The sequence below is a fragment of the Callithrix jacchus genome, chromosome 4 (assembly GCF_049354715.1).
Source record: "Callithrix jacchus isolate 240 chromosome 4, calJac240_pri, whole genome shotgun sequence".
Taxonomy (NCBI): domain Eukaryota; kingdom Metazoa; phylum Chordata; class Mammalia; order Primates; family Cebidae; genus Callithrix; species Callithrix jacchus.
In genome coordinates, this window is record NC_133505.1 from 167727027 (window position 1) to 167750578 (window position 23552).

The 23552-nt window shown below is 46.3% G+C and overlaps 1 protein-coding gene across 1 annotated transcript in view; it reads right to left on the bottom strand.

The window, feature by feature from the left end:
* Positions 1-15932, bottom strand: part of AGPAT4 (1-acylglycerol-3-phosphate O-acyltransferase 4) — a 129723-nt gene extending 113791 nt beyond the window's left edge. Inside the window, exon 1 of the mRNA XM_002747167.6 lies at positions 15876-15932. The gene's annotated coding sequence lies outside the window, so the exon portion shown is untranslated. The remainder of the gene's footprint in view (positions 1-15875) is intronic.
* Between the last annotated feature and the right edge of the window lie 7620 nt (positions 15933-23552).

Genomic DNA, 23552 nt, shown 5'->3' on the forward strand with positions numbered 1-23552 from the left:
GCGCTCCAGCCTGGCGACAGAGCGAGACTCCGTCTAAAAAAAAAAAAAAAGACCCAGCACAGTCCTAGGCCACATGATGTTGACAAGTGCTATTTCTCTTCTTGTGTTTATCTGCTGTCCCATGAGGCAGGCTTCCTGAAGAGCTAAGTGTCTTTCACCATCACATCCACGGCTCCCAGCACAGTCCTGGCCATAAGAGGTGGTTAATAAATATCCACAGTATGAGACCGGGCACGGTGGCTCACGCCTGTAATCCCAGCACTTTGGGAGGCCGAGGCGGTCGGATCACGAGGTCAGGAGATTGAGACCATCCAGGACAACATGGTGAAACCCTGTCTCTACTAAAAAATTAAAAAATTGGCTGGGTGTGGTGGCATGTGCCTATAGTCCCAGCTACTGGCAAGGCTGAGGCAGGAGGATCACTTGAGCCCAGGAGGTGAAGGTTGCAGTGAGCCGAGATCGGGCCACTGCACTCCAGCCTGGCGACAGAGCAAGGCTCTATCTCAAAAAATTAAAAATTAAAATTAAAAAAATAAATATTCACTGAATGAACTGAATGGTCAGTCACAATCACCACGCTGCTCCAGGGAAACCCTCAGCCCACGGCTGACTCACGACTGGACCTCCGTCAGAGGGATGCAGCTGCTACCCTGCGGCCAGGCAAGGCGTCATCATTAACAAAGCCAAGGAAGGAGGTATATTTTACCTTCCACAAATCTCGCTAAGGATGTAGTATTTGTAAGCTACATTTGACAGGGGAAAGGTCAGTAATTTCGCTCTCTTTTATAGGAATACGTTTGTCAGGGGCAATCAGAGCCTTCCAGACTCTTTCAAACACAGCCAGGGATAAGGGGGTTTCCTTTGCCTGGTTTTACCCTCTTTCTTCGTTTTCTCTTTCTTTATGAGTGGATGGACCTTCGGCCTCTGACTGCATTTTCCTAGCACAGAGCCGTGAATGCTGCGTGTCCAGAGAGGCTGGAGAGTGAACACGCATTGATCTTCACACCTGGGTAGGGACCCCTGCCCCAAAGACCCAGTTTGCCTGTATGGGCTGTGTAGCCCTGGGAGGACTGCTGACCCCCAGGCTCCCCACCTGTGAAATGGAGATACGAAGAGTTCCTAGCTGAGGGCTTGTTCTGAGGATTACCCGCAGGCCTTTGCCCGTTACCTCATCTTAAATGTGGCTGTGGTCATCATTACCGCCATTGTGCCATCACCATGGCCTGGGTCCTGGCTCTGGGTTTCTTTTTGTCAAAGTCACCCTCTTCTTGCAGTTACCCTTCTTCTATCCTGTGGGTCCAGTCCTCTCAGCCCAGAATCATTTGTAGAACTTAAAAAGACAAAAACCACGAACCTGTTGGTTGGTCCAAGGCGGGGCCCAGGGAGGCCTTTTTAGTGCTTCCTAGGTAATCCTCATGTGCAGGCAGTGTTGAGGACACGGGTTAGACTTGCCGCCAGGACTTGAAAAGCGTGATGGAGCTGCAGCCGTGGTGTTAAGCCTATGCGTCTGTCCCCACACACAGGGGCTGCTTCCACTGCTGTGTGTGAGGTTCCCACAGCTGCCTCTATACTAGCTTTTTTTTTTTTGAGATGGAGTCTTGCACTGTCACCAGGGCTGGAGTGCAGTGGCGCCATTCTGGCTCACTGCAACTTCCACCTCCCGGGTTCAAGTGATTCTCCTGCCTCAGTCTCCCATCTTTTTTAAAAACTTAAAAGAGACAGGGTCTTGCTCTGTTGCCCAGACTGGAGTGCAGTGGCATGATCATAGCTCACTGCAGCCTTGATCTTGTGGGGTCAAGTAATCCTCCTGCCTAAGCCTCCAAAGTGACTGACATTACTCACGAACCACACCTAATTTTTATTTTTATTTATTTATTTTTTTTGAGATGGAGTTTCGCTCTTGTTAGACAGGCTGGAGTGCAATGGCGCGATCTCGGCTCGCCGCAACCTCCGCCTCCTGGGTTCAGGCAATTCTCCTGCCTCAGCCTCCTGACTACAGGCACGCATTACCATGCCCAGCTAATTTTTTATATTTTTAGTAGAGACGGGGTTTCACCATGTTGACCAGGATGGTCTCAATCTCTTGACCCCGTGATCCACCCGTCTCAGCCTCCCAAGTGCTGGGATTACAGGCGTGAGCCACTGCAACCAGCCCTACACCTAATTTAAAAAAAAAATGTTTGTAGATTGTTTCCTGCTAGGAGTCAAAAAACATTTTTTTAAAGATGGGGTCTTGCTACATTGCCCCATCTGTTCTCAAATACTCGGCCTTACATGATCCTCCTTGCCTCAGCCTCCCAACATGCTGGGATTACAGGCGTTGAGTCACTGCACCCAGCTGTGTCCAGCTCACTTTTATTTCCTTGGGTTAACCTCCCCGTTCCCTCTATTTCAGTCACTGTCTGGAAAGACTCCATTTCCATGCTTCAAAGCCCAGCTCAGAGCTCAGCTTCCCAGAAGGGACGGCTACTGCAGGCAGCGGCCATCAGTCCATCTTGACTCACACCCACAGCCACCTCTTTCCTCACCTGTGAAAGCAGGGGACAGAGTGTTTTGAATGAAAGAACTCTCTGGAATGTTAACTATATCACTTAAATTGATAGGTGATAAAGCAGACAAAGCATGTATTTGTTTTTGCTGGCAGTCTTTCCAGTGCCGTTCAGACGTTCCTGCCTCAGTTAGCAGAGTGCAGGGCAGTCCACGTGGATGCTTCCAGACTGTTCTGCTGCTACGATTAGTGAGCATCTCAGTGATGAGCCACAGTTTAAGTTGCCTGTTCTTTCTTTTTTAACCTGGCTGTCAATCACTGCGTTTCCACAATTTACCTGGAAACCCAGACCAGCAAGCTTGTTAAGCTTGTAACTTGAACATTACACGTGCTGTGTCAGCAGGTTGAGGGTAGACTCAGATTCAGCTTCATGAAATGCCCAGGCACAGGAGCTCACACCTGCAATCCCAGCGCTTTAGAAGGCCAAGGCAGGAAGATCACTTGAGCCCAATCTGGGCAACACAGTGAGATACCATCTCTAAAACAATTAAACACTCAGCTAGGCATGGTGTTGCACGCCTGTGGTTACAGCTACTCAGGAGGCGTAGCTAGGAGGATCACTTGGGCCCAGGAGGTAGAGGCTACAGTGAGCCATGATCGCACCACTGCACCCCAGCCTGGCAACAAAGTTAGAACATATCTCATAAAAACACAACAAACAAACAAGCAAAAAGCCTAATAAGACACGTACACGTGCTGATAATTTTTTTTCACTTCATACTTCAGAAGTGGGGCTGTGTTCCACATGGTTGAGTCTGTCCCCACCTCAGTATGGGTGACATCATCTCTAAAGTGGGTGACATACTTCAGCAGACTTGCTAGTTTCACCTGAATTAGATAATAAGCTTCCCCGGTCACCTTTCCCCACTTTCAGCAGGCCCCGTCTCATCATGCCAATCCGCTTCCCTGCATCTCATGAATACTCCGTTATGAATTTGACATAGATGGTCATGCTGCTTATGTGCAGATCTCAGCGCCTTAATAATTTACAGCACTATTTCCATTTTTAATGATTACTGTGAAATGTTTGGTTAAGTGACACTTCATGGCCATACTTAATACCATGGTTTTAAAAGACACACACACACACTCACACACAAATCAAAGAGGCCACCATCCCTCCTCATTATTCTCTCATAGCAAATAAAATTTGCTTCGATTGTCCCTGGACAGAGGCCCCAGCCCAGAGTTCCTCCTCCAACACCTTATTGTATAAACAAGGGATTGGCTGGGTGCAATGGCTCACACCTGCAATCCCACCAGCACTTTGGGAGGCTGAGACGGGTGGACCACGAGGCAGGCAGATCATGAGGTCAGCAGTTGGGGACCAGCCTGGCCAATATGGTGAAACCCCCGTCTCTACTAAAAATACAAAAATTAGCTGGGCATGGTGGCACTTGCCTGTAATCCCAGCTATTCAGGAGGCTGAGACAAGAGAATCGCTTGAACCTGGGAGGCGGAGATTGCAGTGAGCTGAGATCACACCACTGCATTCCAGCCTGGGTGACAGAGCAAGACTCTGTCTCAGGAAAACAACAACAACTATGACAACGACATGGGCTTACTGGGGCTGTTAGGGGCTGGGCTCTCCTCTTCTGACCAACTGCAAGCTCCAGCCCCGCTTTTTCCTTCACTCAGAAGGTTTGGGTCCGATTATTCTTCAGTCCCAAGGGGGAGTGAGACCCTCAAAGGGAGAGCTACCCTTTGGGTAGCTTCTTGGGATTTGAACTGGCAAATTTCACGTGCCTCTTTTGTTTCGACTTCAAAAGACAGCTCCAGTGAAAGAAACCTCTAGGAATAGGAGGATAATGTCATCAGCGGTGCTGATGAAAGATGCCAGCAAGCCGTGAGAGCTGAGGTGGCCAGTCCTTCTCTCCAGGGAATGGCAGAGGAAGAGAGGCCAGAAGGAGCGGAGCAGCCAGGCTATTTTAGAGAAAGCGAGGCAAGGCCCACCAAGGCGGGTGACCAGAGGCAGAAAAGACAGACCCAAGCCACCATCCATCCATCCATCCATCATCCATCCATCCATCCATCCATCCATCCATCCATCCGACTACCAGAAGAGACAGAGAAGGAAAAAGAGCAAAGGCAGGCATATTCTCGGGGGTGGCGGGGCGGGGGGGTGTTACTCACAGCTGCCTGCCCTTCCTCACCCCATCCCACCACCAAGATTCCCAGCCACCATTGGGGGATGGGGGGGAAGGGGCATGGCAAGGACCAAGCAGGAACCTAAAACTGCCGTCCTTCCCAGAAAGAGTCCCTTAGAGAGCACTCAGCTCTGTTTCCTTCTCAAAAATTCCCACAGAAGGTTTCCCTTCGGCAGAGAGCCTGTGCGGGTCCAGAGCTGCGTCCCGAGGTACCCAGACAGTCTACGGTGGAAGTCTTCCACTTCATCTGAGAAGCTCACATCAATGTTGTGTATTACGTCATGGCATATTCATGCTTGTTTTAATTTTTAAAAACTTCTTTTCCCTTGGCTGTTTCGGCAACACAGCTGCCTGAGACGGCCGAGTCCCCCCATGCTCTGGACACCCCTTGTTCACTCTATCATGTCCCCCGCAGACACGCCTCAGCAAAGACCTTTGCATCCACCCTGGACTCTTCGATGGCCGGGTCAGGAAACAGGGCCACACTCACAGGGACACAGGATGCACCAGGCCAACTCACACCAAGAGGAGCCCCAGTCTCGGTGAGTCCAAGGTCCCACAGATGGCACGGAGCGGGCAAGCCCAGCCGCGTCCCAGCCCTGCTCCCTCAACACTGTGCTGCTACTCACAGCTCCCCAGTGCCCCTAGTCTAGTGGCTCACGGGGAGGGTCCAAAGGAGGCAGGCCCCGTCTCCAGGGCTTCATGCATGGAAAGATCCCCCATTGGAGGCTGTATATCATCCCCCTGCCTGGACAGACTGAACATTTTTAGGAAATGGCAGGTGGAGGCAGGCTGGCAGTCACAGGGCACAGCCAGGTCGCAACCTTGCAAGCGCCTGCTTAAAGTGCATTTTCCCTGGTAAGAAAAGCTGTAAGGGAGATGCTGAAGACCAGGATCTCTTTAAAAAGACAAACAACAGGGCGGGCACGGTGGCTCATGCCTGTAATCCCAGCCTGGCCAACATGGTGAAAGCCTGTCTCTACTAAAAACACAAAAAATTAGCCGGGCATCGTGGTAGGCACCTGTAATTCCAGCTACTGGGGAGGTTGAGGCAGGAGAATCGCTTGAACTCAGGAGGCGGAGGTTGCAGTGAGCCAAGACTGTGCCACTGCACTCCAGCCTGGGCGACAGAGCGAAACTCGATCTCAAAAAAAAAAAAAATCAGGCATATTTTAAATATCTCTCTGGTTCTCTGTCCCCACCTCCTCTCAAACTTGAACCCTATTATTCCTCTAGAGATGGAGGCCAAATGAAGATTTTAGTGACAGCACATTTTCCTGACATCATGTGGTCTTGAGTAACTTCTACATTTCCACATGATTTGTGGGGGCTGAGATAGGAAGTTTCTGCACGTTTTGAAACAATGGGAAGTCTCTTCACCCTAAAGGAAAATTCAGGAAAATTTCAGGAAATGCAAGATATGAAATGCAAGTCAAAGTGATTCTGTCACTTTGGAGAGTAAAATCAGTGTGCTCAGGTGTCCCGAGCTCTGTACCTCAGTTGCAAATTAGATTAGAGAAAACAGTTTGCAAACCACAGGGCTGGGGCCAGGCTGAAATGAGAGAGCAGGCAGCGCCTAAGTGCCGCGTGACACATGTGGTTATAGACTTCACAGACGATTACATTCTAAGGTACAATATGGTAAGTGACCATTTGGGAAGAATATCACTGGAAAATGAGCTCCCCCCCCACCCGTATTTACTACCTCGGGGTGTCAAAAACACCCTCCATACAAGTTACCGAAGCCTGCTGGCTTTCAGACCTGCGCCTCCCCTCCCAGAGCTGCAGGACCCTCAAGCTCTCGCTGCCTCCTGCTGCGCCAGCCCACCTCACTCCTCCGTGGTCCAGGAATGCTCCAGCCTCCCGCCTGTCCCACCTTACCCACCCGCCCACTCCTCTGGTCTCTGGCACTCCCTCCCTGATGAGCATGCACACTGGGACCAATACTCCCCACTTCCAGACCTAACTCAGGGGCTGTTCTCTAGCAAGTATCTCAGAAAGCCCAGGCTGGGAAGGGGCGGTGAGGCATGCCCCCTGGTGTGCCCACACCGTTCCTGCCCTGCTCATCTGATCCACTGTGTGGGGACCCTCGCTGAGGTTTCCTTCTCGCCCTCCAGGCCGCATGCTCCTCAAAGGCACTGGTGGGGTCGGCTTCCTCTTTGTATGCTTGTGGACTGAATACATGGGTTCCGTAAGAAACGCTGTAAGGGAGGCTGGGTGCGGTGGCTCACACCTGTAATCTCAGTACTTTGGGAGGCCAAGGCAGGTGGATTATGAGGTCAAGAGATCAAGACCATCCTGGCCAACATGGTGAAACCCCATCTCTACTAAAAATACAAAAATTAGCTGGGCATGGTGGTGCATGTCTGTAATCCCAGCTATTCGGGAGACTGAGGCAGGAGAATCACTTGAACCCAGGAGGCGGAGGTTGCAGTAAGCCAAGATTGTGCCATTGCACTCCAGCCTGGTGACAGAGTGAGACTCTGTCTCAAAAGAAAAAAAAAAAAAGAAAGAAAGAAAATAAACAACATTGTAAGGGGATTCTGGAATTGGGTGGAGAGTTAGAGTAGCAGACTGGCCAACTTCTGTCGACCTCTGAGATCCCGAAAGGGAGAAGGGAGATGGGAGGATAAAAGGGAGGGACACAGCAGTTATGGAACTCTTAGGGTCCCCCAGGGCTAGTTACAGATCCCTAGAGTCCCCCAGGGCTGGGGAGCCAAGGCCTCACCTGAGGCAGGGCAGGGTACTGGTCCTGGGACAGAGGTCAAAGTGGCCTCTCCAGCAAGTGAGAAGCACCAGGGATGGGAAGGGAAGGAAAGGCTTGAAGCACCAGCAACCGTGGGGATGGGTGCCAGGAGGCAAATTCACACTAGTGAGACCTGGGCGCTGGATGAGTAGCTGCTACTGGATGTCGGTGGTATATCGCTCTCTGTGAAGGCCAAGGAAACAGGAAGGAAATCCCCAGGTGGGAGCAGCAGAATTCTCTTGAGATATGTTAATCTGTTCACTCCAGGGAGGTTTGGGAAAGGAGGCTCCCTAGGCTGCGGGGTGGGGAGCAGGACGAGGAGGGCCTATCTGTACAGATATGGGTGTGGAAGGGGCCCCATCGGACCATCGAGCCTCGCCAAGTTCTCACTCCACCGGGCTGCCTGGCTGCCCACAACCCCCATGCAGACTCACTAGGGCAGAAGGCACTAAACATTTGAATACTTTATGGCCATGTGTCACTTCTAACTTGGTTTACTATTATCTCTCAGTTCCCAGGTAAAGTGTTTCTTCATTCAAGTTAATGAATTGCCTCTTTGGTTGGGAACCCATTCATCCTCAGAAATGGGCTTGCTTTGATCAGACCAACCAGATTCCTGAGTGTCCCTGACAGAGCTGCAAGTCCCCCTCAAGCAGTGGTTCTCAGTTGTGGGCAAGTTCGTCCCTCCAGGGGATTTTTGGCTGTCACCACTAAGCATGGGGTGACTAATCCTGGCATGTAACAGGTAGAGGGCAGGAATGTGGCTGAGCATCCCGTTCTGTACAGCTCGGCCTCTGCCACATCGAGGCTGAGAAACTCCTTGCCCTCAAGGAATGTCACCCTGAGGCCCCGGCCAGAGGCCAGCGATGTGGCAACCCCGACGACCTAACAACTTGTGCCCATCTCTCCTCTGGGTCACAACATACATTCCGTGCTGGGTACTCTGCTCTGTGCTACGAATGGCGCAATGGCACCTCCATGCCATCAGTGACCACCCAGTGCAGTTAAGAAGAGAGCACTGTGATCATTGTCATGGAATGTCATCATGCATCTAGAAAGAGTGACTGTTTTATGAAGGATGAATGGGGTGGCGGTGAAGCGTCAGGAAAGCAGAGGCTGGAGGCAGATGCTGGAAAAGGACTCACAGGCACAGAAATGGTTCCTTTGCAGGCTGCCCACACGTGAGGCCGAGGAATCTGCTCACCATCCGCCTTGCAACCTGCCCTTCCCCCAGCAGAAAAGAGACAAGAAAAGAAATGAGCCTGATACTCCTGAGAGGCAGGACACAGTCCAAGATGATTGCATTGATTGTCTGCTGATGGTTGCAGTATCCTGGGAAGAAGATGTGCTTGCTATGGACAGATAGTTCTCTACGATTTCATCCGCCAGGGTTAACCTCTGCCCAGAGGACGAGCCACGGAGATGGGCAACAGACCAAATTTCACTCCAGGATCAACTCACATCTCCCATTCTCATTTCAGAGTTCATCTAACGTAAGCGCTGGCAGGGTCTTTGCAGATAATAATCTGCCTTTAAGCTCAGTGATGGATTTGTGTAAAGTCCGCTGAAGAACAGAAGCCTCTGACTCCCATCACCCACTGCCTTGGGAACTCTTAGAGCAGCCACCGCAGGTATCCTTGAGAGCAGCTGCTCAGTCGAGTTCAATCCTTGGTTAAACATTGGTTTTGAGAAAGGTTCATCTTTAATTTAATGTATGTACTGCACTGTCACTAGGATGGTTTTAATCACAAGGCCCTTTCCCTCCCCCCACCATTTGTCTCTGGCTAAACCACAGTCAAAACAACACTCCCTAAAAACTATAATCACTTGTCTTATAAAGCACTGCTGTTAGTTTTCCTCCAAGTTCTAAAATACTGCTCTTTCTTGCAGTAAATTTGCCACTCTTAAACTAGGTTGAAAGGCATGCAAGGGGAAGGTCTACGCAATAGAGATTTGTTCATTATTTGAAAAATATTAGCTGGGTGCCAGATGCAGTGGCTCACACTTATAACCCCAGCACTTTGGGAGGCTGAGGCAGGCGGATTGCTTGAGGTCAGGAGTTCGAGATCTGCCTGGCTAACATGGTGAAACCCCATCTCTATTAAAAATAGAGAAATTAGGCCGGGCACGGTGGCTCAAGCCTGTAATCCCAGCACTTTGGGAGGCCGAGGCGGGTGGATCACGAGGATAAGAGATCGAGACCATCCTGGTCAACATGGTGAAACCCCGTCTCTACTACAAATACAAAAAATTAGCTGGGCATGGTGGCGCGTGCCTGTAATCCCAGCTACTCAGGAGGCTGAGGCAGGAGAATTGCCTGAACCCAGGAGGCGGAGGTTGCGGTGAGCCGAGATCGCACCATTGCACTCCAGCCTGGGTAACAAGAGCGAAACTCCGTCTCAAACAAAACAAAACAAAAAAAATAGAGAAATTAAAAAAAAATGAGCCAGGCATGGTGGTGCACCCCTGTAGTCCCAGCTACTCAGGAGGCTGAGGCAGGACAATCACTTGAACCCGGGAGGTGGAGGTTGTGGTGAGCCAAGACTACGCCATTGTATTTCAGCCTGGGCACAAGAACAAAATTCTGTCTCAAAAAAAGAGAAAAATAATAGCTGGGCATGTTGGTACCCACCTGTAGTCCCAGCTACTCAGGAAGCTGAAGCAGGAGGATCACTTGAGCCCAGGAATTCAAGGCCAGCTTGAGCAACAAAGTGAGAGCGGCCTCTTAAAAAAAAAGACTGGTCTCACTTTGAACATTTTAAACAAAACTAGAAACGAAATTTACCACATATCTGTTAAGTGCCAGGCTCTGCACGGGGCATGGGAGCTGGACTGAGGAACACACTGTGGCAAGGTGTGAAGGCGCAGGGAAAGCAGAGCACAGGTGGTGTGGGTTCACATCTCAGCTCTGCTGCTTCTCACGATCTAGCTGAGTTGCTTATCTCCCTCACTTTTACTCTCTCTCTGTAAAATGGAATGTGACGGGAGTCTCACAGGCCAGCTTTGTCATGAGGATAAAATGAGTTAATAACTCTAAGGTCTGTGTACTGGCACATAGGAAGCCCTCAGTTGAGGCAGTTTGTCCTCATTCTCACATGTCCTTAAGGCCAGCCAGTCACCTCAGTGTCTCTTACGGCCTCTGCAGGTTACCTGGCATATCCTAGACTGAGCTATCATCTCCTACAGGATTTTTTTTTTTTTCCTAAAAAAAAACCAAAAAACAAAAAATGGGATACATGTGCCGAGCATGCAGGTTACCTATACGTGTGCCATGGTGGTTTGCTGCATCTGTTGACCCATCCTCTAAGTTCCCTCCCCTCACCCCAACTCTCTGACAGATCCTGGTGTGTGTCGTTCCCCTCTCCCTAAAGGAATCTTAGTGTCTGGCTTCAAACTACCATGAAATTCAAAATGCATCTCTCATGTTGGAGGATCCTACACAGAAATGAGCATGAAGTAGTTACGATGTTTAACCTCAGCAGAGCGGAGATGCCTGTGCCATGCTCCCAGGGTTATCGGGAGCAGCTTCAGGCTGATAGCATCGGAGTTTAAAATAACCAAGAAAAAGAACTTGTTAAATGTTTTCTCCCAAGGTCAGCAAAGCAGAGGAGTGTGCTTTCCCAAAGAAACTTTGTCATGTTGCCCATATAGTTTCCAAGCTGACAGTGGAACTTAAGTGGGGGAAAACAGTTCTACTAAGAAGAGCTTCATGACATCAGAAAACAGAAACAGAAAGTGCTGCAATGAGGTCCCAACACTCTTTGTGCCAGATATCTAGAGCCTCCGCTGGTGTCTGGATGCACTGCTGTTACTATGTAAGACTGAAAGCTGGCCGGGTGCAGAGGCTCTCGCCTCTAACCGCAGCACTTTGGGAGGCCAAGGCACGTGGATCACAAGGTCAAGAGATCAAGGCCATTTTGGCCAACATGGTGAAACCCTGTCTCTACTAAAAATACAAAAATTAGCTGGGCATGGTGGTGCACACCTGTAGTACCAGCTATTCGGGAGGCTGAGGCAGGAAAATCTCTTGAACCCGGGAGGCAGAAGTTGCAGTGAGTCGAGATCATGTCACTGCACTTTAGCCTGGCGACAGAGCAAGACTCTGTTTAAAAAAGAAAAGAAAAGAAAAATTTAAGAAGACTGAAAGCTGTAGGGGATTGAAACCCATTTGTTTTTTTATCAGAACAAGACACAGATTTGCAGGTTATTACAGGAAATGAGCTCCAAAGCACATGAGGATATTCAGTAAACTAACGGGCATGTAACTGAAGGCAGGTAGTTTTTCTTTTTCAAAATGCTATACTTTGAGTTGATCGGGGGGAGCTATCGTCACCTGGAAATCTATGAGTAATTCACTATGAAAGGGAACCTTGAGAGATTGTCTCCCTCAGCTTGTTCTTTCAGAAAGAGAACACACAAGCCTTCTCTTCCTGTGTCTCCAGCATTAGAAATTGCACTATTCCCATTTAGTTAACAAATGTTTACGATCCTTATGCTCCTCCAGCATGGAAGATACAAAAATATACATAAAATGGAGAACAGTCAACAACTAACCACTTGCTCCCTCCCTGCCCAGCAGAGTTTATGCTGTATGTGAACAATTTATAAAATTGTTCAATGAAAGAAGTATCCTGTTTCATTAGCCAATAAATGCTTCTGTTAGAAGCAATACCCTCAGGCCAGGAACGGTGGCTCACACCTGTAGTCCCAGCTGCTAAGGCGGAGCTGAGGCAGGAGGACTGCTGGAGCTTAGCAGTTAAGAGGTTGCAGTGAGCCGTGATGGCATCCTGGCACTCCAGCCTGGGTGACAAAGCAAGCCCCTGCCTCAAAAAATAAAAATACAAAAGTAATACGCCCGGGGTTAAGGAGCTGTTTCCGCACTGTCTTCCTGATAGTTCCTAAGCTTCTTTAAGGAAAAACTGGCTTCCCATTTGCTGCTATATCCATAATATATAGTGCCTGAAACACGATAGTCAACACTTTTGTGGAATAAATGAAGGGATGGATGGATGGATGCATGGAGGACAGATGTGAATGATGAAGGCGTGGTGACTAAAAAGGAAACTTAGGATCAAAGGAAGAAGCAGCACAAACCACATTGGAGGAACAAGATAAAGACAAAAAATAAACCAATGGGAAATCTGAGTGGACCAAGAGTGCGCCCTGGAAAGGCAGACAGGTTAGATGGATTGTCCCATGATGATGCTAAAAAAAATTATACTCCTTTTAAGATGCTTCCTCTTATTCAGTCACTAGAAGAAAATGGAAATCAGCCAGTCACGGGATTTCCCTTGGAAGCCCTTCAGACATTTGAAAACTACAACTATGTGAACTGTATCTTGTTTTGCTCACAGTTGCATCTGTGGGACCTGACACATATTAGACACATAATACGCATCTGTTGAAAGAAAGAGTCATACTTGAAGCTTCCTCTTTGCTACAGCCTGGCAGTGACTGCAGACCTTCCCAAACCCATGCTTGAAGCCAGATTTCGGAGTTCCAGCGCTTCCTTTCCAAACGGATGCCGTCTTACACGAAGAATGACGAGTTTGAGCTGCCCAAGCTCTAGGAAATGTTAGATGGTTATCCTCACTAATATTTCAACGTATGAGTGATGAAGGATGTTTCTCCAAAGATTTAGATGTCAAACACCAGTCAGAAATGTGAATGCGTACCAGGAATGGTGGCTTATGCCTGTAGTCCCAGCACTCTGGGAGGCCGAGGCCGATGGATCACCTGAGGTCAGGAGTTCGAGACCAGCCTGGCCAATATGGTGCATCCCTATTCCTACTAAATATACCAAAAAAAAAAAAAAATTAGCTGGGTGTGATGCCATTGTCTGATCCCAGCTACTTGGGAGGCTGAGGTAGGAGAATCACTTGAACCCAGGAAGTGGAGGTTGTAGTGAGCCGAGATCCCACCACTGTACTCCCAGCCTGAGCGACAAAGCGTGACTTCATCTCAAAAAAAAAAAAAAAATGAATGCAGCTTTGTCCCACAACCAACAGATCTTTCCAGAACAAAGAAGACTGCACAAAATGTGTGACATTTACCAAACCCTCATTTGACCATCCCATAATGTAAAACAATGACGATGGCAGGAATTATGAGGATAACATTCTGGGTGAGTTCCCCATTCCCTCTTCCCCAGTTTCCTACCTGTTTAAAGTCTGGCCTTTTGTTGTTAAGCTGAAGCTAAAAAAAGTATTGGATTAGGAAGGATTCTAGCTTCTGTTCAGTCTTTCTTCTAACAGTCTTTTTCTGAAATTTCTGAATCCGGAAACTCAGGAGAACTGACATCACAAACTTTGACTTGCATGCTGTCAATCTGCTTCGGGAGGCCATGTGGCAAGTCTGTCCTTGAGGACCATTTTCAGGCAAGATAAACAGTCATTTAACGTGGCTGCTTTCCAGAATTCTTTGCAAACATCAAACACCCACAATCCAACCATTTCTCTGTGTACTAACATGTGCTTTTCAAAATGAGTGTCTTATTCTTTTTAGTAATACTTTTCTGTGTTTCATGCCTTTGGATAGTTCTCGTCTTTAGCTCCATGTAGCTCTAGTTTGTTTTGTGCCATGCTGTTTTGCCCCATTTTCAGGTAAGTTTTCTGGCTGAACTACTCAAGAGCTCTAGCACTACAGCAGGTTCTATAAGACACAGATGACAGCACATTTAGATAAGGATCGCAGCAAACACAACCTCATTGAAACCACCTGGCATGCTTCAGGCTTCCACATGGCAGGGCTGCTCCAGCTGCAATGATTTTGGCTTTAAAGCTGGAAGGTATGATGAGGGTTAAGTGACCTTCACACACACTAAATTATATCCTAAATTATAGATCATTTTAAGAATCAAGAATGGGATTACTACTTACCTACGTTATAAAGGCTAATTTGGGATGCCCATCAGAAGAATGGTATCCCTTATCAAACATTTCCTTAGACGTACTGAATGAAAACATCAGTTTAGCCGGTGCCTGTTAATAGGCCCATTGGGACTATGTCTTTCTAAGAGAGGTGTTATTTGATTCTAATTATAATTAGCTTTGCTTATTACTAAGTAGATAACAATTTTCTCGTTTCACATTTTTTTTTCTGGAAATCAATTTTTCTCCCCATGGAGAACATTCAGAAACTGGAGTCGTTTTAACGTAGAACTCAAGGCATGCCTGTTCTCCCTGCCCACCTCCAGTTTCCCTAATCGCACACACATGCGCATATTCTCCCTCCTCTCAAGATACCTTCTTTCCAACTAAGAGTGGCTGACTAATCACAGATTAGATTAATTGGATTAATCCTTGCACAGTTTTGAAAGAGAAAAAGTCTAACAGTCCTCACCTTGAAGAGAGTAAATGGCGTGCTAATCCATCTAAGAAGAATGCATGAAACAACGAAACAAGGAGCATCCTGCCCGGCAGTGACCGTTTCTTACTCATACTTACTGAACTTAGATTCGGGGTGAAGCAAGTGCAGACCAGAGCAAAGACCCGTCTTTTAAATATTTGGGCTTGTAAGCAAACCTGGGCAGGCAATAACGCCTTTATCAGTGCGAATTCTCCAATGCTCTCTAAAACTTTATTTCAATGACCTCACCTCCTGTAAGGAATTAATTCCCCCTTAGCTTGACCACAGGATCAATAGCATATCTTGAGAAGTGTTTAGGTTTTCTAAAAAAAGACCAGACACTGAAGACTTACATAAACATCAGCGCATTCCTTTTTTAATTCCTCGATATGATGGAGAAATTCATAGGCCGAAAATTAGGTAAATAAAGAGGTAATTACCAATGCCGGTTTCCTTGACAACTCCCCTCCCCGAGCCCTCCTGTGATAGGGAAAAACCAAAATGCAAGTGAGGAGGGGTAGCCACAAGCCATGCTGGATGTTAGCAAACCAAAGCAAGGAGCCGCGCAGAAAGCTGCAAACTAGACAAGAAATACAAATAAATCAATGTATATCAGGGCTGCATATTGTGTAGTATTTTTGTGGTTGCCATAGAAACGTCGGCGACGGAAGAACATGTTGCATGACACAAAAGAGAGCACGATGTAATAGGAACATTCCCCCCACCCATCCCCCCCCAGCTTCGTCTATGGCAGAGAAAATGCTTTAGCCCCGGGAGGGGGTTGGGTGGGTGGGTAAATTAAGCCAGGAACAGCAGCTTGAAATCACAGCCCAGAAAGAGACGCTCACCGGCCCAGCACAAAGCGAGGGTCCTTTTGTACCAGCAGAGCCTCTCTCTCCGCCTTCCTCCAGGCGCCCCCCGCACCTTTCCCCTGCCCGCAATGCACTCTCCCTCCCCCGGAGCCTACCCCTGCCAGAGGTCCTAAGGAAATCCAGCCTAGGAGAGAAAAATAGGATAGGAGGAGGAATGCAAACATCAGCCACACCCAGAGGGAAAGGTGCCTGCGAAAGGCACCGGGAGCACATACCTCCTTCCTGGCAGCCCGCGGCACATGAACTTAGAAACCAGAAGCTGAGACGGAGCCGGCTGGGTTCAGAAATTGCCACTAGTTTATATGAGCTGTAAGTCAGCCAACACTGGAAAGAAAAAGCGAGACTCCACCCATGGGGTGGACCCTTCAGGAAAAAAAAAAAAAAAAAAAAAAGTGGTCCTCAGCTGACGTCTCTCCCCACCCATGTCACTTCCTTTTAAAGCTACAAGTTAGCAGTTGCCGAGAGGGAAGAGCGAGCCGGTGTAATGTGAGTCACTCCCTTCTCCTCCCAATTAGTGTAAGGAAGTGCTTCAATTGGCTTCACGTTTGAAATCACTTTGGCAATCTGGCTCGGGAAGCTGCCACGGATAAAATAAACAGGGCCCCCTGGAAGTGGCCTTGCTTTCGCTCCCCTTTCTCCCTGATCCTGTTGCATCCCTGTGCCCTAAGGGCTCCTCCAACCTCTGCCCAGACTCCGGCTCCGTCTGTGTTGCAACCTGGAAATTGTCCTCAACTGGCTCATTTTCAATTCATCAAGCATAGGATCCACTTGTTTAGTAAAATGCCCACCCTCCAAAATCTCCCCTCACCTCTCCTCGGTCCGCTGTGCTGGAAGGAGACTGCGTTGCACTCAGAAGAGCCCAAAGCACCTGAAACAAAATAAGCCTCAGCACTCAGGAGGTTGAGATGTTAAGAACAGGGATGAAAGAAGCTCGGAGGTCGATTGATATATTTTCTGCTTTCAAACCCGGACACCAAGGTTGATTTCCACTGCACAGGCGTGCACAGGCATGCACACACACACTCGCATGCACGTGGCATTTACACAGGTATATCACTATTTTTAAAAAGGGTGGGCTGTTGAAAGTCCAGAAATGCCAGGTCCTAGAAATCTACTTCAATTTCAAAATACTGAAGGTGTGTTTCCTTCAAATGTCCACTATTATAGCGAGTGTCAAAAATCATATTTAACTATTTACTTGACTCCCAAGTCCACCCTGTTCTTTAGATGTTTACAGTCTACAAAGGAAAAATAAATGTGCTCACAAATAGCTCGAGCACATTGCAGAATTACTAAGCTATGCAAGCGTCAAAACCAGCATGTCATGAAGACAGAATGGAAAGTGTTCTTTTGGTTGCCATGGGGGAAGGCATTGATCATTCAGGAAACAGGGTTTGGACGGGGTCTTGTGGGAGGTGACATTTTTCTTGTCTGTGATGGGAGAGAGGGAGAGTGAAGCAGGATGGGGTGGAAGGGAGAGGACATCTGAGGCAGACAAAAGGATCAGAACAAAAACTCATTGTGGTAATAACTTAATATCCATGTGAAAATGAATTTGACCACAGAGTAACGCTTGTAAAAATTGCTTGTAGTCAATGTAATTTTTCAGAGTTATCTCTCATCACTTTTCCAACTATGTTTTACGACCCATGTGCTTCTAGGTTTGGTAGAAACTTGAGTTTTTCCAAGCATTTTTCAAGTAGAGTTAGACTGTTTTTCACTGTTGAATTTTGAATGGTAATTTATTTCAAAATCTACAAATTGCATAAATTCCTGCTAATAGGAGTACAGTCAGTGATTGCAGTGGAAACGATAGGAAATTTAAAATCGGGACAATTGTAACTTTTATTCTGATGTCAGTACTTTAACGTCCTCATTCCATTATTACAATTACAATTACAATGATTATTCTGCTTGTTATCGCTAACACTTTGCCTATCTAGACAATGTTGCTCAATTATCTCAGATGTAGCTGAGAAATATGGGAGAAAAAAATTGCTATTTCTAAAAATTTAGCATAGAAATACAAAATTCATGGATTAAATCCTATACTTTATTTATTTTGAGACAGAGTCTTACTCTGTCGCCCAGGGTGAAGTGCAATGGTGGGATCTCAGCTCACTGCAATCTCCACCTCCAGTGTTCAAGCAATTCTCATGCTGCAGCCCCCCAAGTAGCTGGGATTACAGGCGTGCACCCCCACGCTCGGCTAATGTTTTGTATTTTTAGTTGAGACGAGGTTTCACCACGCTGGGCAGGCTGGTCTCTAACTCCTAACCTCAGGCAATCCACCTCTGCCTCCCAAAGGGCTGTGATGCTAGGCAGGAGCCACCACGCCCAGCCCTATGCACAGTATTGAGTGCCATTTAGAGTCTATCCTTATATGTCCTTATTTAGCTATTTCTATCTAAACAAGGAATCATAAATATTTCCGGGTCACAACCTAACAACTCAGTTCAGCACGTTTATTGAGTGTCCGTGCTAGTTGCTGCAGATACAAAAACATCAGTAAGACATGGACACTGCCCCAAAGCGCTCCAAGTCTTAGAAGGGAAGGCGAAATGGAGGCAATGACTGACATGTATACAAGGTTCAGAGGTGGTTCGAGAAGGGGAAAAGGAGAGGGAGGATACATCCACATAGTGTCTTAGCTCACAGTGGACTCTAAAAGGGGTGGACAGTATACTCATCAGTGACATGGTGAGGAATAAATGCCGACGGTTGGAGAAGAGAAACGAAAAGGAGATACAAATCGTAAACTGGTCACTTGAAAAACATACATAAATGGTCGGTAAACAAACAGAGATGTAACCTTACATAAAAATACAGGTACGAAGTCAGAGATGTTATTTCTTTGCCTAGTCACTTGTCAAACATTCAAAAAGCTAGAATGCGCAGTGCAGAGAACGCAATGCCAGAGGCTCTCTCTCTTCGGCTGGTGAGGGAAAATTGATACAATCTCTGGAATTAAATAAAACCAGATTTTTCATGAGCCTTTAAAATGTGCATACTCCATAATCCAATAATTTGACTCAGAATAAGTTATACCAAGGCATAAGCAGAGAGAAATTCAAAGATTTGGAAGCATGTATGTTCATCAGAGCCATTTGTAATAGTAAAGTCTGCAACGTCTGAGTGTTTGAAATGGCAGGTTAGCTACGGAAATGATATAATGGTCATATGAGGAAACACTACAAAAATTTTAAATTTGATTTTTGAAAGACCTAGGGAAATTCATGGTATCCTAAGTGTAAAGGGAAGTAAGCTATATATTAAATATGGTCCCCTCCTATCATTCTATAAATATATATTACAGTGTGTATAGTTTATTGAATAAGTGTCCCTCATGAATTCATGTTCACCCAGAACCTCACAATATGAGTTTGTTTGGAAACAGAGTCTTTGCAGATGTTAATTAGCTGAGATGAAGTCTTTCTGGATTAGCATGGGCTGTAGACCCAATACCTGGTATCCTTATAAAAAGAGGAGAGGCTGCAGAAAGACACACACGTAGAATAAGGCCATGTGATGGCGAAGACAGAGATGGGAATGATGTGTCTGTAGGCCAGAGATTGCTGGCAAACACCAGAAACCAGGAGAGATGCATGGAACAGACTCTCTGAGAGCCTCAGAAGGACCCAACCCTGCTGATAACTGAATTTTAAATTCCTGACCTCCTGAACTGTAAGAGAATACATTTCTGTCGTTTTCAGCCACACCATTTGTGGTAGTTAGTTATGGCAGCTTTGGGAAACTTAATACAGTGTGTTAAAAGATCATGAAACTGTTAATAATCATTACTTCTGGAGAGTGAGATTGAGGATGATTTTTATTTGCTTCTTTATATATATGATTGCATTTTGGAAAACTTTCTATGATGGATGAACATGTATGACTTTTACAATAATAAGATTAGGATTAAAAACAAATAACCCAGGGTTTCTGAAACTGTTTCTGCAGTTTAGAAAATACATAAAAAACAATCAGTGATGCTTACAACATGTTGAGTCCCGAGAAGCAGCAGATTCTCAAGCCCAGTGTGAGGTAGAATTCTGCATATCTCAGAAACTTTTTTTTTTTGAGAGATGGAGTCTCACTCTGTTGCTCAGGCTGGAGTGCAGTGGTGCAATCTCAGTTCACTGCAACCTCCACCTCCCAGGTTCAAGTGATTCTCCTGCCTCCGCCTCCCAAGTAACTGGGACTATAGGCACTCACCACCATGCCCGGCTAATTTTTGTCTTTTTAGTAGAGACAGTGTTTCACCATGCTGGTCACGCCGGTCTCGAACTCCTGACCACCTCAGCCTCCCAAAGTGCTGGGATTACCAGCGTGAGCCACCACACCTGACTAGAAACTTCTTTAAACCTAAGTGTTGGTACTTAATATGGTGAATATCTTCAACCTGAGGAAACCAAAAAAAAACAAAAATGATGGATATCATTTATCAGAAATGTGAGCTTACACACTATGTATTAACTGCTGTGCTAGATAGTGGAGTCACTAATGACATTGCTTCAAATTGCCCGTTCTGTTAGCATAATGTTATTACACAATAACAATATTTTTGCTTTATTTCCATTTGCCTTGTGTTGTGAATATTGATACAACATCCACACAAACCTATATACTGAATTTAAAATGTTAAGTTATAAAATATGAAGATATTATGGATTTGCAAATATGAGTACCTCATATGCTACACTGGAAATTGTGGCTGCTTAGATGAGACAAAGGAAAATTGTAAATACTAAAGTTAGTTTGCTATTTGGGATCTATAATATTTTATTTAATAGTTATATATGTCAATAAAAATCCCATCAAGTTTTTTAAATGTCATGTTTTTACGACCAACAAACTCTTAAGGCTCTCTTATTACAACCGTTTCAAGTACACTCAAACAGGTGTGACATATCACTGAGGAATAAGCGGAATTTCTTCCTTTGCCAACAATGGTTATGACCTGTTATTTGCAAAAGATGGACGTATTTGCAGAATCTTCTGTTCTATTGATTAGCTCTCAATGCTCTTAACATTGAATTTTCTGCTAAAAATTGTTCTTGATATTTACTTCGCTTTCTTCTCTTAGAGACACCTTCAGGTCAATTCTGCCTGGCTGGGGATGACCCTGAAATGCCATCCACTACCCTCTCCTGAATCCAGGCAATAAGCAACTTCAAATCATAGAACACAGAAGCAAATCTACCACAACAGCAGGAACTGAATTCAAATCAGTCAATGCATAAGTGATTGGCAGCAAATTGAAAACGATACCAGTTTCATGATCTGATTTTGAAAGACAAGGTAATATAACGCCAACACTGAAGCCTAGCATTTGTGTTCTTCAGAGCCAAGAGACAAGACAGTTCAAGTGGTATTTAACTTGAGATGATTTTTACTGTCATTGCATTTTATACATGATGGGATTTTTTTAGAACAGTTTTCATAAGCATGCATTACTTTTACAAACAGAAAAGTAAAGCTATATTTGTAACAGCCTGGGCAACATGGCAAACCCTGTCTCTATAAAAAATACAAAAATTAGCCAAGCATGGTGGTCCATGCCTGTAGTCCCAGCTACCTGGGGGATGATCACCTGAGCCCTGGAGGTCGAGGCTGCAGTGAGCCATGTTCATGCCACTGTACTCCAGCCTGAGTGACAAAATGAGGCCCTGTTTAAAAAAAAAGAAAAAGCAGTATTTGTTTTCTAAAATAAATATTGATTGTTATGCATTGTTGATGTCATGCTTTTCCTTATTTAGTAGCTGTTATAGCTTACAGCAGGATGGCACCTTGGAGGGTGGCCTGACTGGAGTGTGATTCCGGGCCGGCAGCGTCAGTATCACCTGGGAGCTTGTTGGAAATGCAGAGTCTCAGGCCCCACCCCAGGCCTGGTGAATCTGCATTTTAACAACATCCCCAGAAGATTCACTAAGGTTTGAGAAGTTCTTGTGTCAATCCAAATCCCTCATTTAACAGAAGATGGATCAGAGCCAGGGAGGCTGAGTTTGCTTGTCAAGGGTTATCCAAGTAACAGGAAGCAGAGCTGGAGCAGACTCAGTGTTTAATGATTCGTAACTCAGAATTCTTTCCACTGTATTTCCTAAGATTTCAGATCCAAAGGCAAGGCTGAAACAAAAGAATATTGATATCAAAGAGTAAAAAGAGAATTTCTATCTAAATTCATGATCATTCTATGAGGTGTCATTAAAATTCCACCTATACTCCACATGTTTTGAGTTTATAGAGAGAGAGTCCGTTTTGCTTCCCCCCGCAAAAAAAAAATAGCATTGAAATTCGGCAACTATCAGACAAAAGTTGACAGAAAGTATAGGAGATCTTTTCTCCATGAGTGCTCATTTTATCTTGGTTTCAAGCCAAAGCCATGTCTAGTTCAATGAAACTTAGCTTCAGGATTGATTTGCAAGAGAGGCAGCAGAAAAGAAAAGGATCCCCACTGGCCTATGTCTCTGCTCTCACCCCCTCCAGTCTACTTCTCACCCACAGCCTTTGCAAGAGTGAGCTTTGCAAAAGAAAAATGAGAACATGCTGCTCTCCTCTCTGAATGTGGGTACCCTGAGAGTCCCCTGTATTCTTATAATAAATTCTCCCATTAAGCTGGCTTTGTCAGCTGCAATAAGAGTTCTCATTCTTAAGCTGTTGGAGACTCCCCATCCGATACACAAAATTCATGGATCTAGTTGTGATGTTCAAATGAGACAGGATGTATGAAGCACGATGAATTAAAATGATTAATGAAATTTCCACTCCATCATGCCATTCATTCAATCAATAAATCTTCCTTTGTTTTCAGTGTGATGACATACAAAGATTATGGGTTTTTAGAGAAAACAGATCTGGGTTGACATCCTGGAGATGAATCCAGTTGTGTTTGAGGGCAGCCTTTTCCCAAGCCTCTGAGAATCTCTGCCCACCTGCAGGGCTCAGGAATGTAGGACAAAGGAAGATCCTGCAGACCAAAGTCCCCGCCCCGCTCCACTCACAAGCCCATCTGGGGCACTTGTGTCTTCCTCCAACTTAAGCTGCAGGACTTGGTAGTGCCAGCCACACATCTTCTCCAGAAGCATCTTGGTGGCCCAGGGAAGTGGGACAGACCCAGAGCAGTTGGCTAAGCAGGGACCTTTGCCAGAGAAGAATGGCAAGCAAGGGACTATGGAGACAACCAAAGAGAAAGAAAATGCTTCAAGAAAGAGAGCAAAGTTGAGGAGCTGATCTCTTTGCAAAACAATCAGGACATTCTTGACACTTCATTGATTCCTTACCTGAGGTATGCTGGGAGTTGCCCAATCCTCCCCTGGGCTGTGTGACAGGGACACCCTCCACGTGGGTACAGAAATTGGCAACATCGCTGGGTGCCTGTAATCCCAGCACTTTGGGAGACTGAGGTGGGTGGATCAGGAGGTCATGAGTTCAACAGCAGCCTGGCCAAGATGGTGAAACCCTGTCTCTACTGAAAATACAAAAAGATTAGCATGGTGGTAGGCACCTGTAATCCCAGCTACTCAGGAGGCCAAGGCAGAGACCTGCCCAAACCTGGGAGGCAGAGGTTGTAGTGAGCCCAGACCACACCACTGCACTCCAGCCTGGGTGAGAGTGAGACTCTGTCTCAATAAAAAGAAAAAGAAAAAGAAAAGGAAGGAAGGAAGGAAGGAGTGAGGGAGAGGGGGGGAGAGAGAGAGAGAGAGGGAAGGAGGGAGAGAGGGAGAGAGGGAGGGAGGGAGGCAGGGAAGGAGGTAAGGAAAGAGGAAGAGAGGAAGGAAGAAGGAAGGAAGGAAGGAAGGAAGGAAGGAAGGAAGACTGGCAACACCTGGACCCTAAGCTTGATTTTGCTGTTTCTCTTGTCTTAATAATGATCCCACCAAATAGGATTTTCC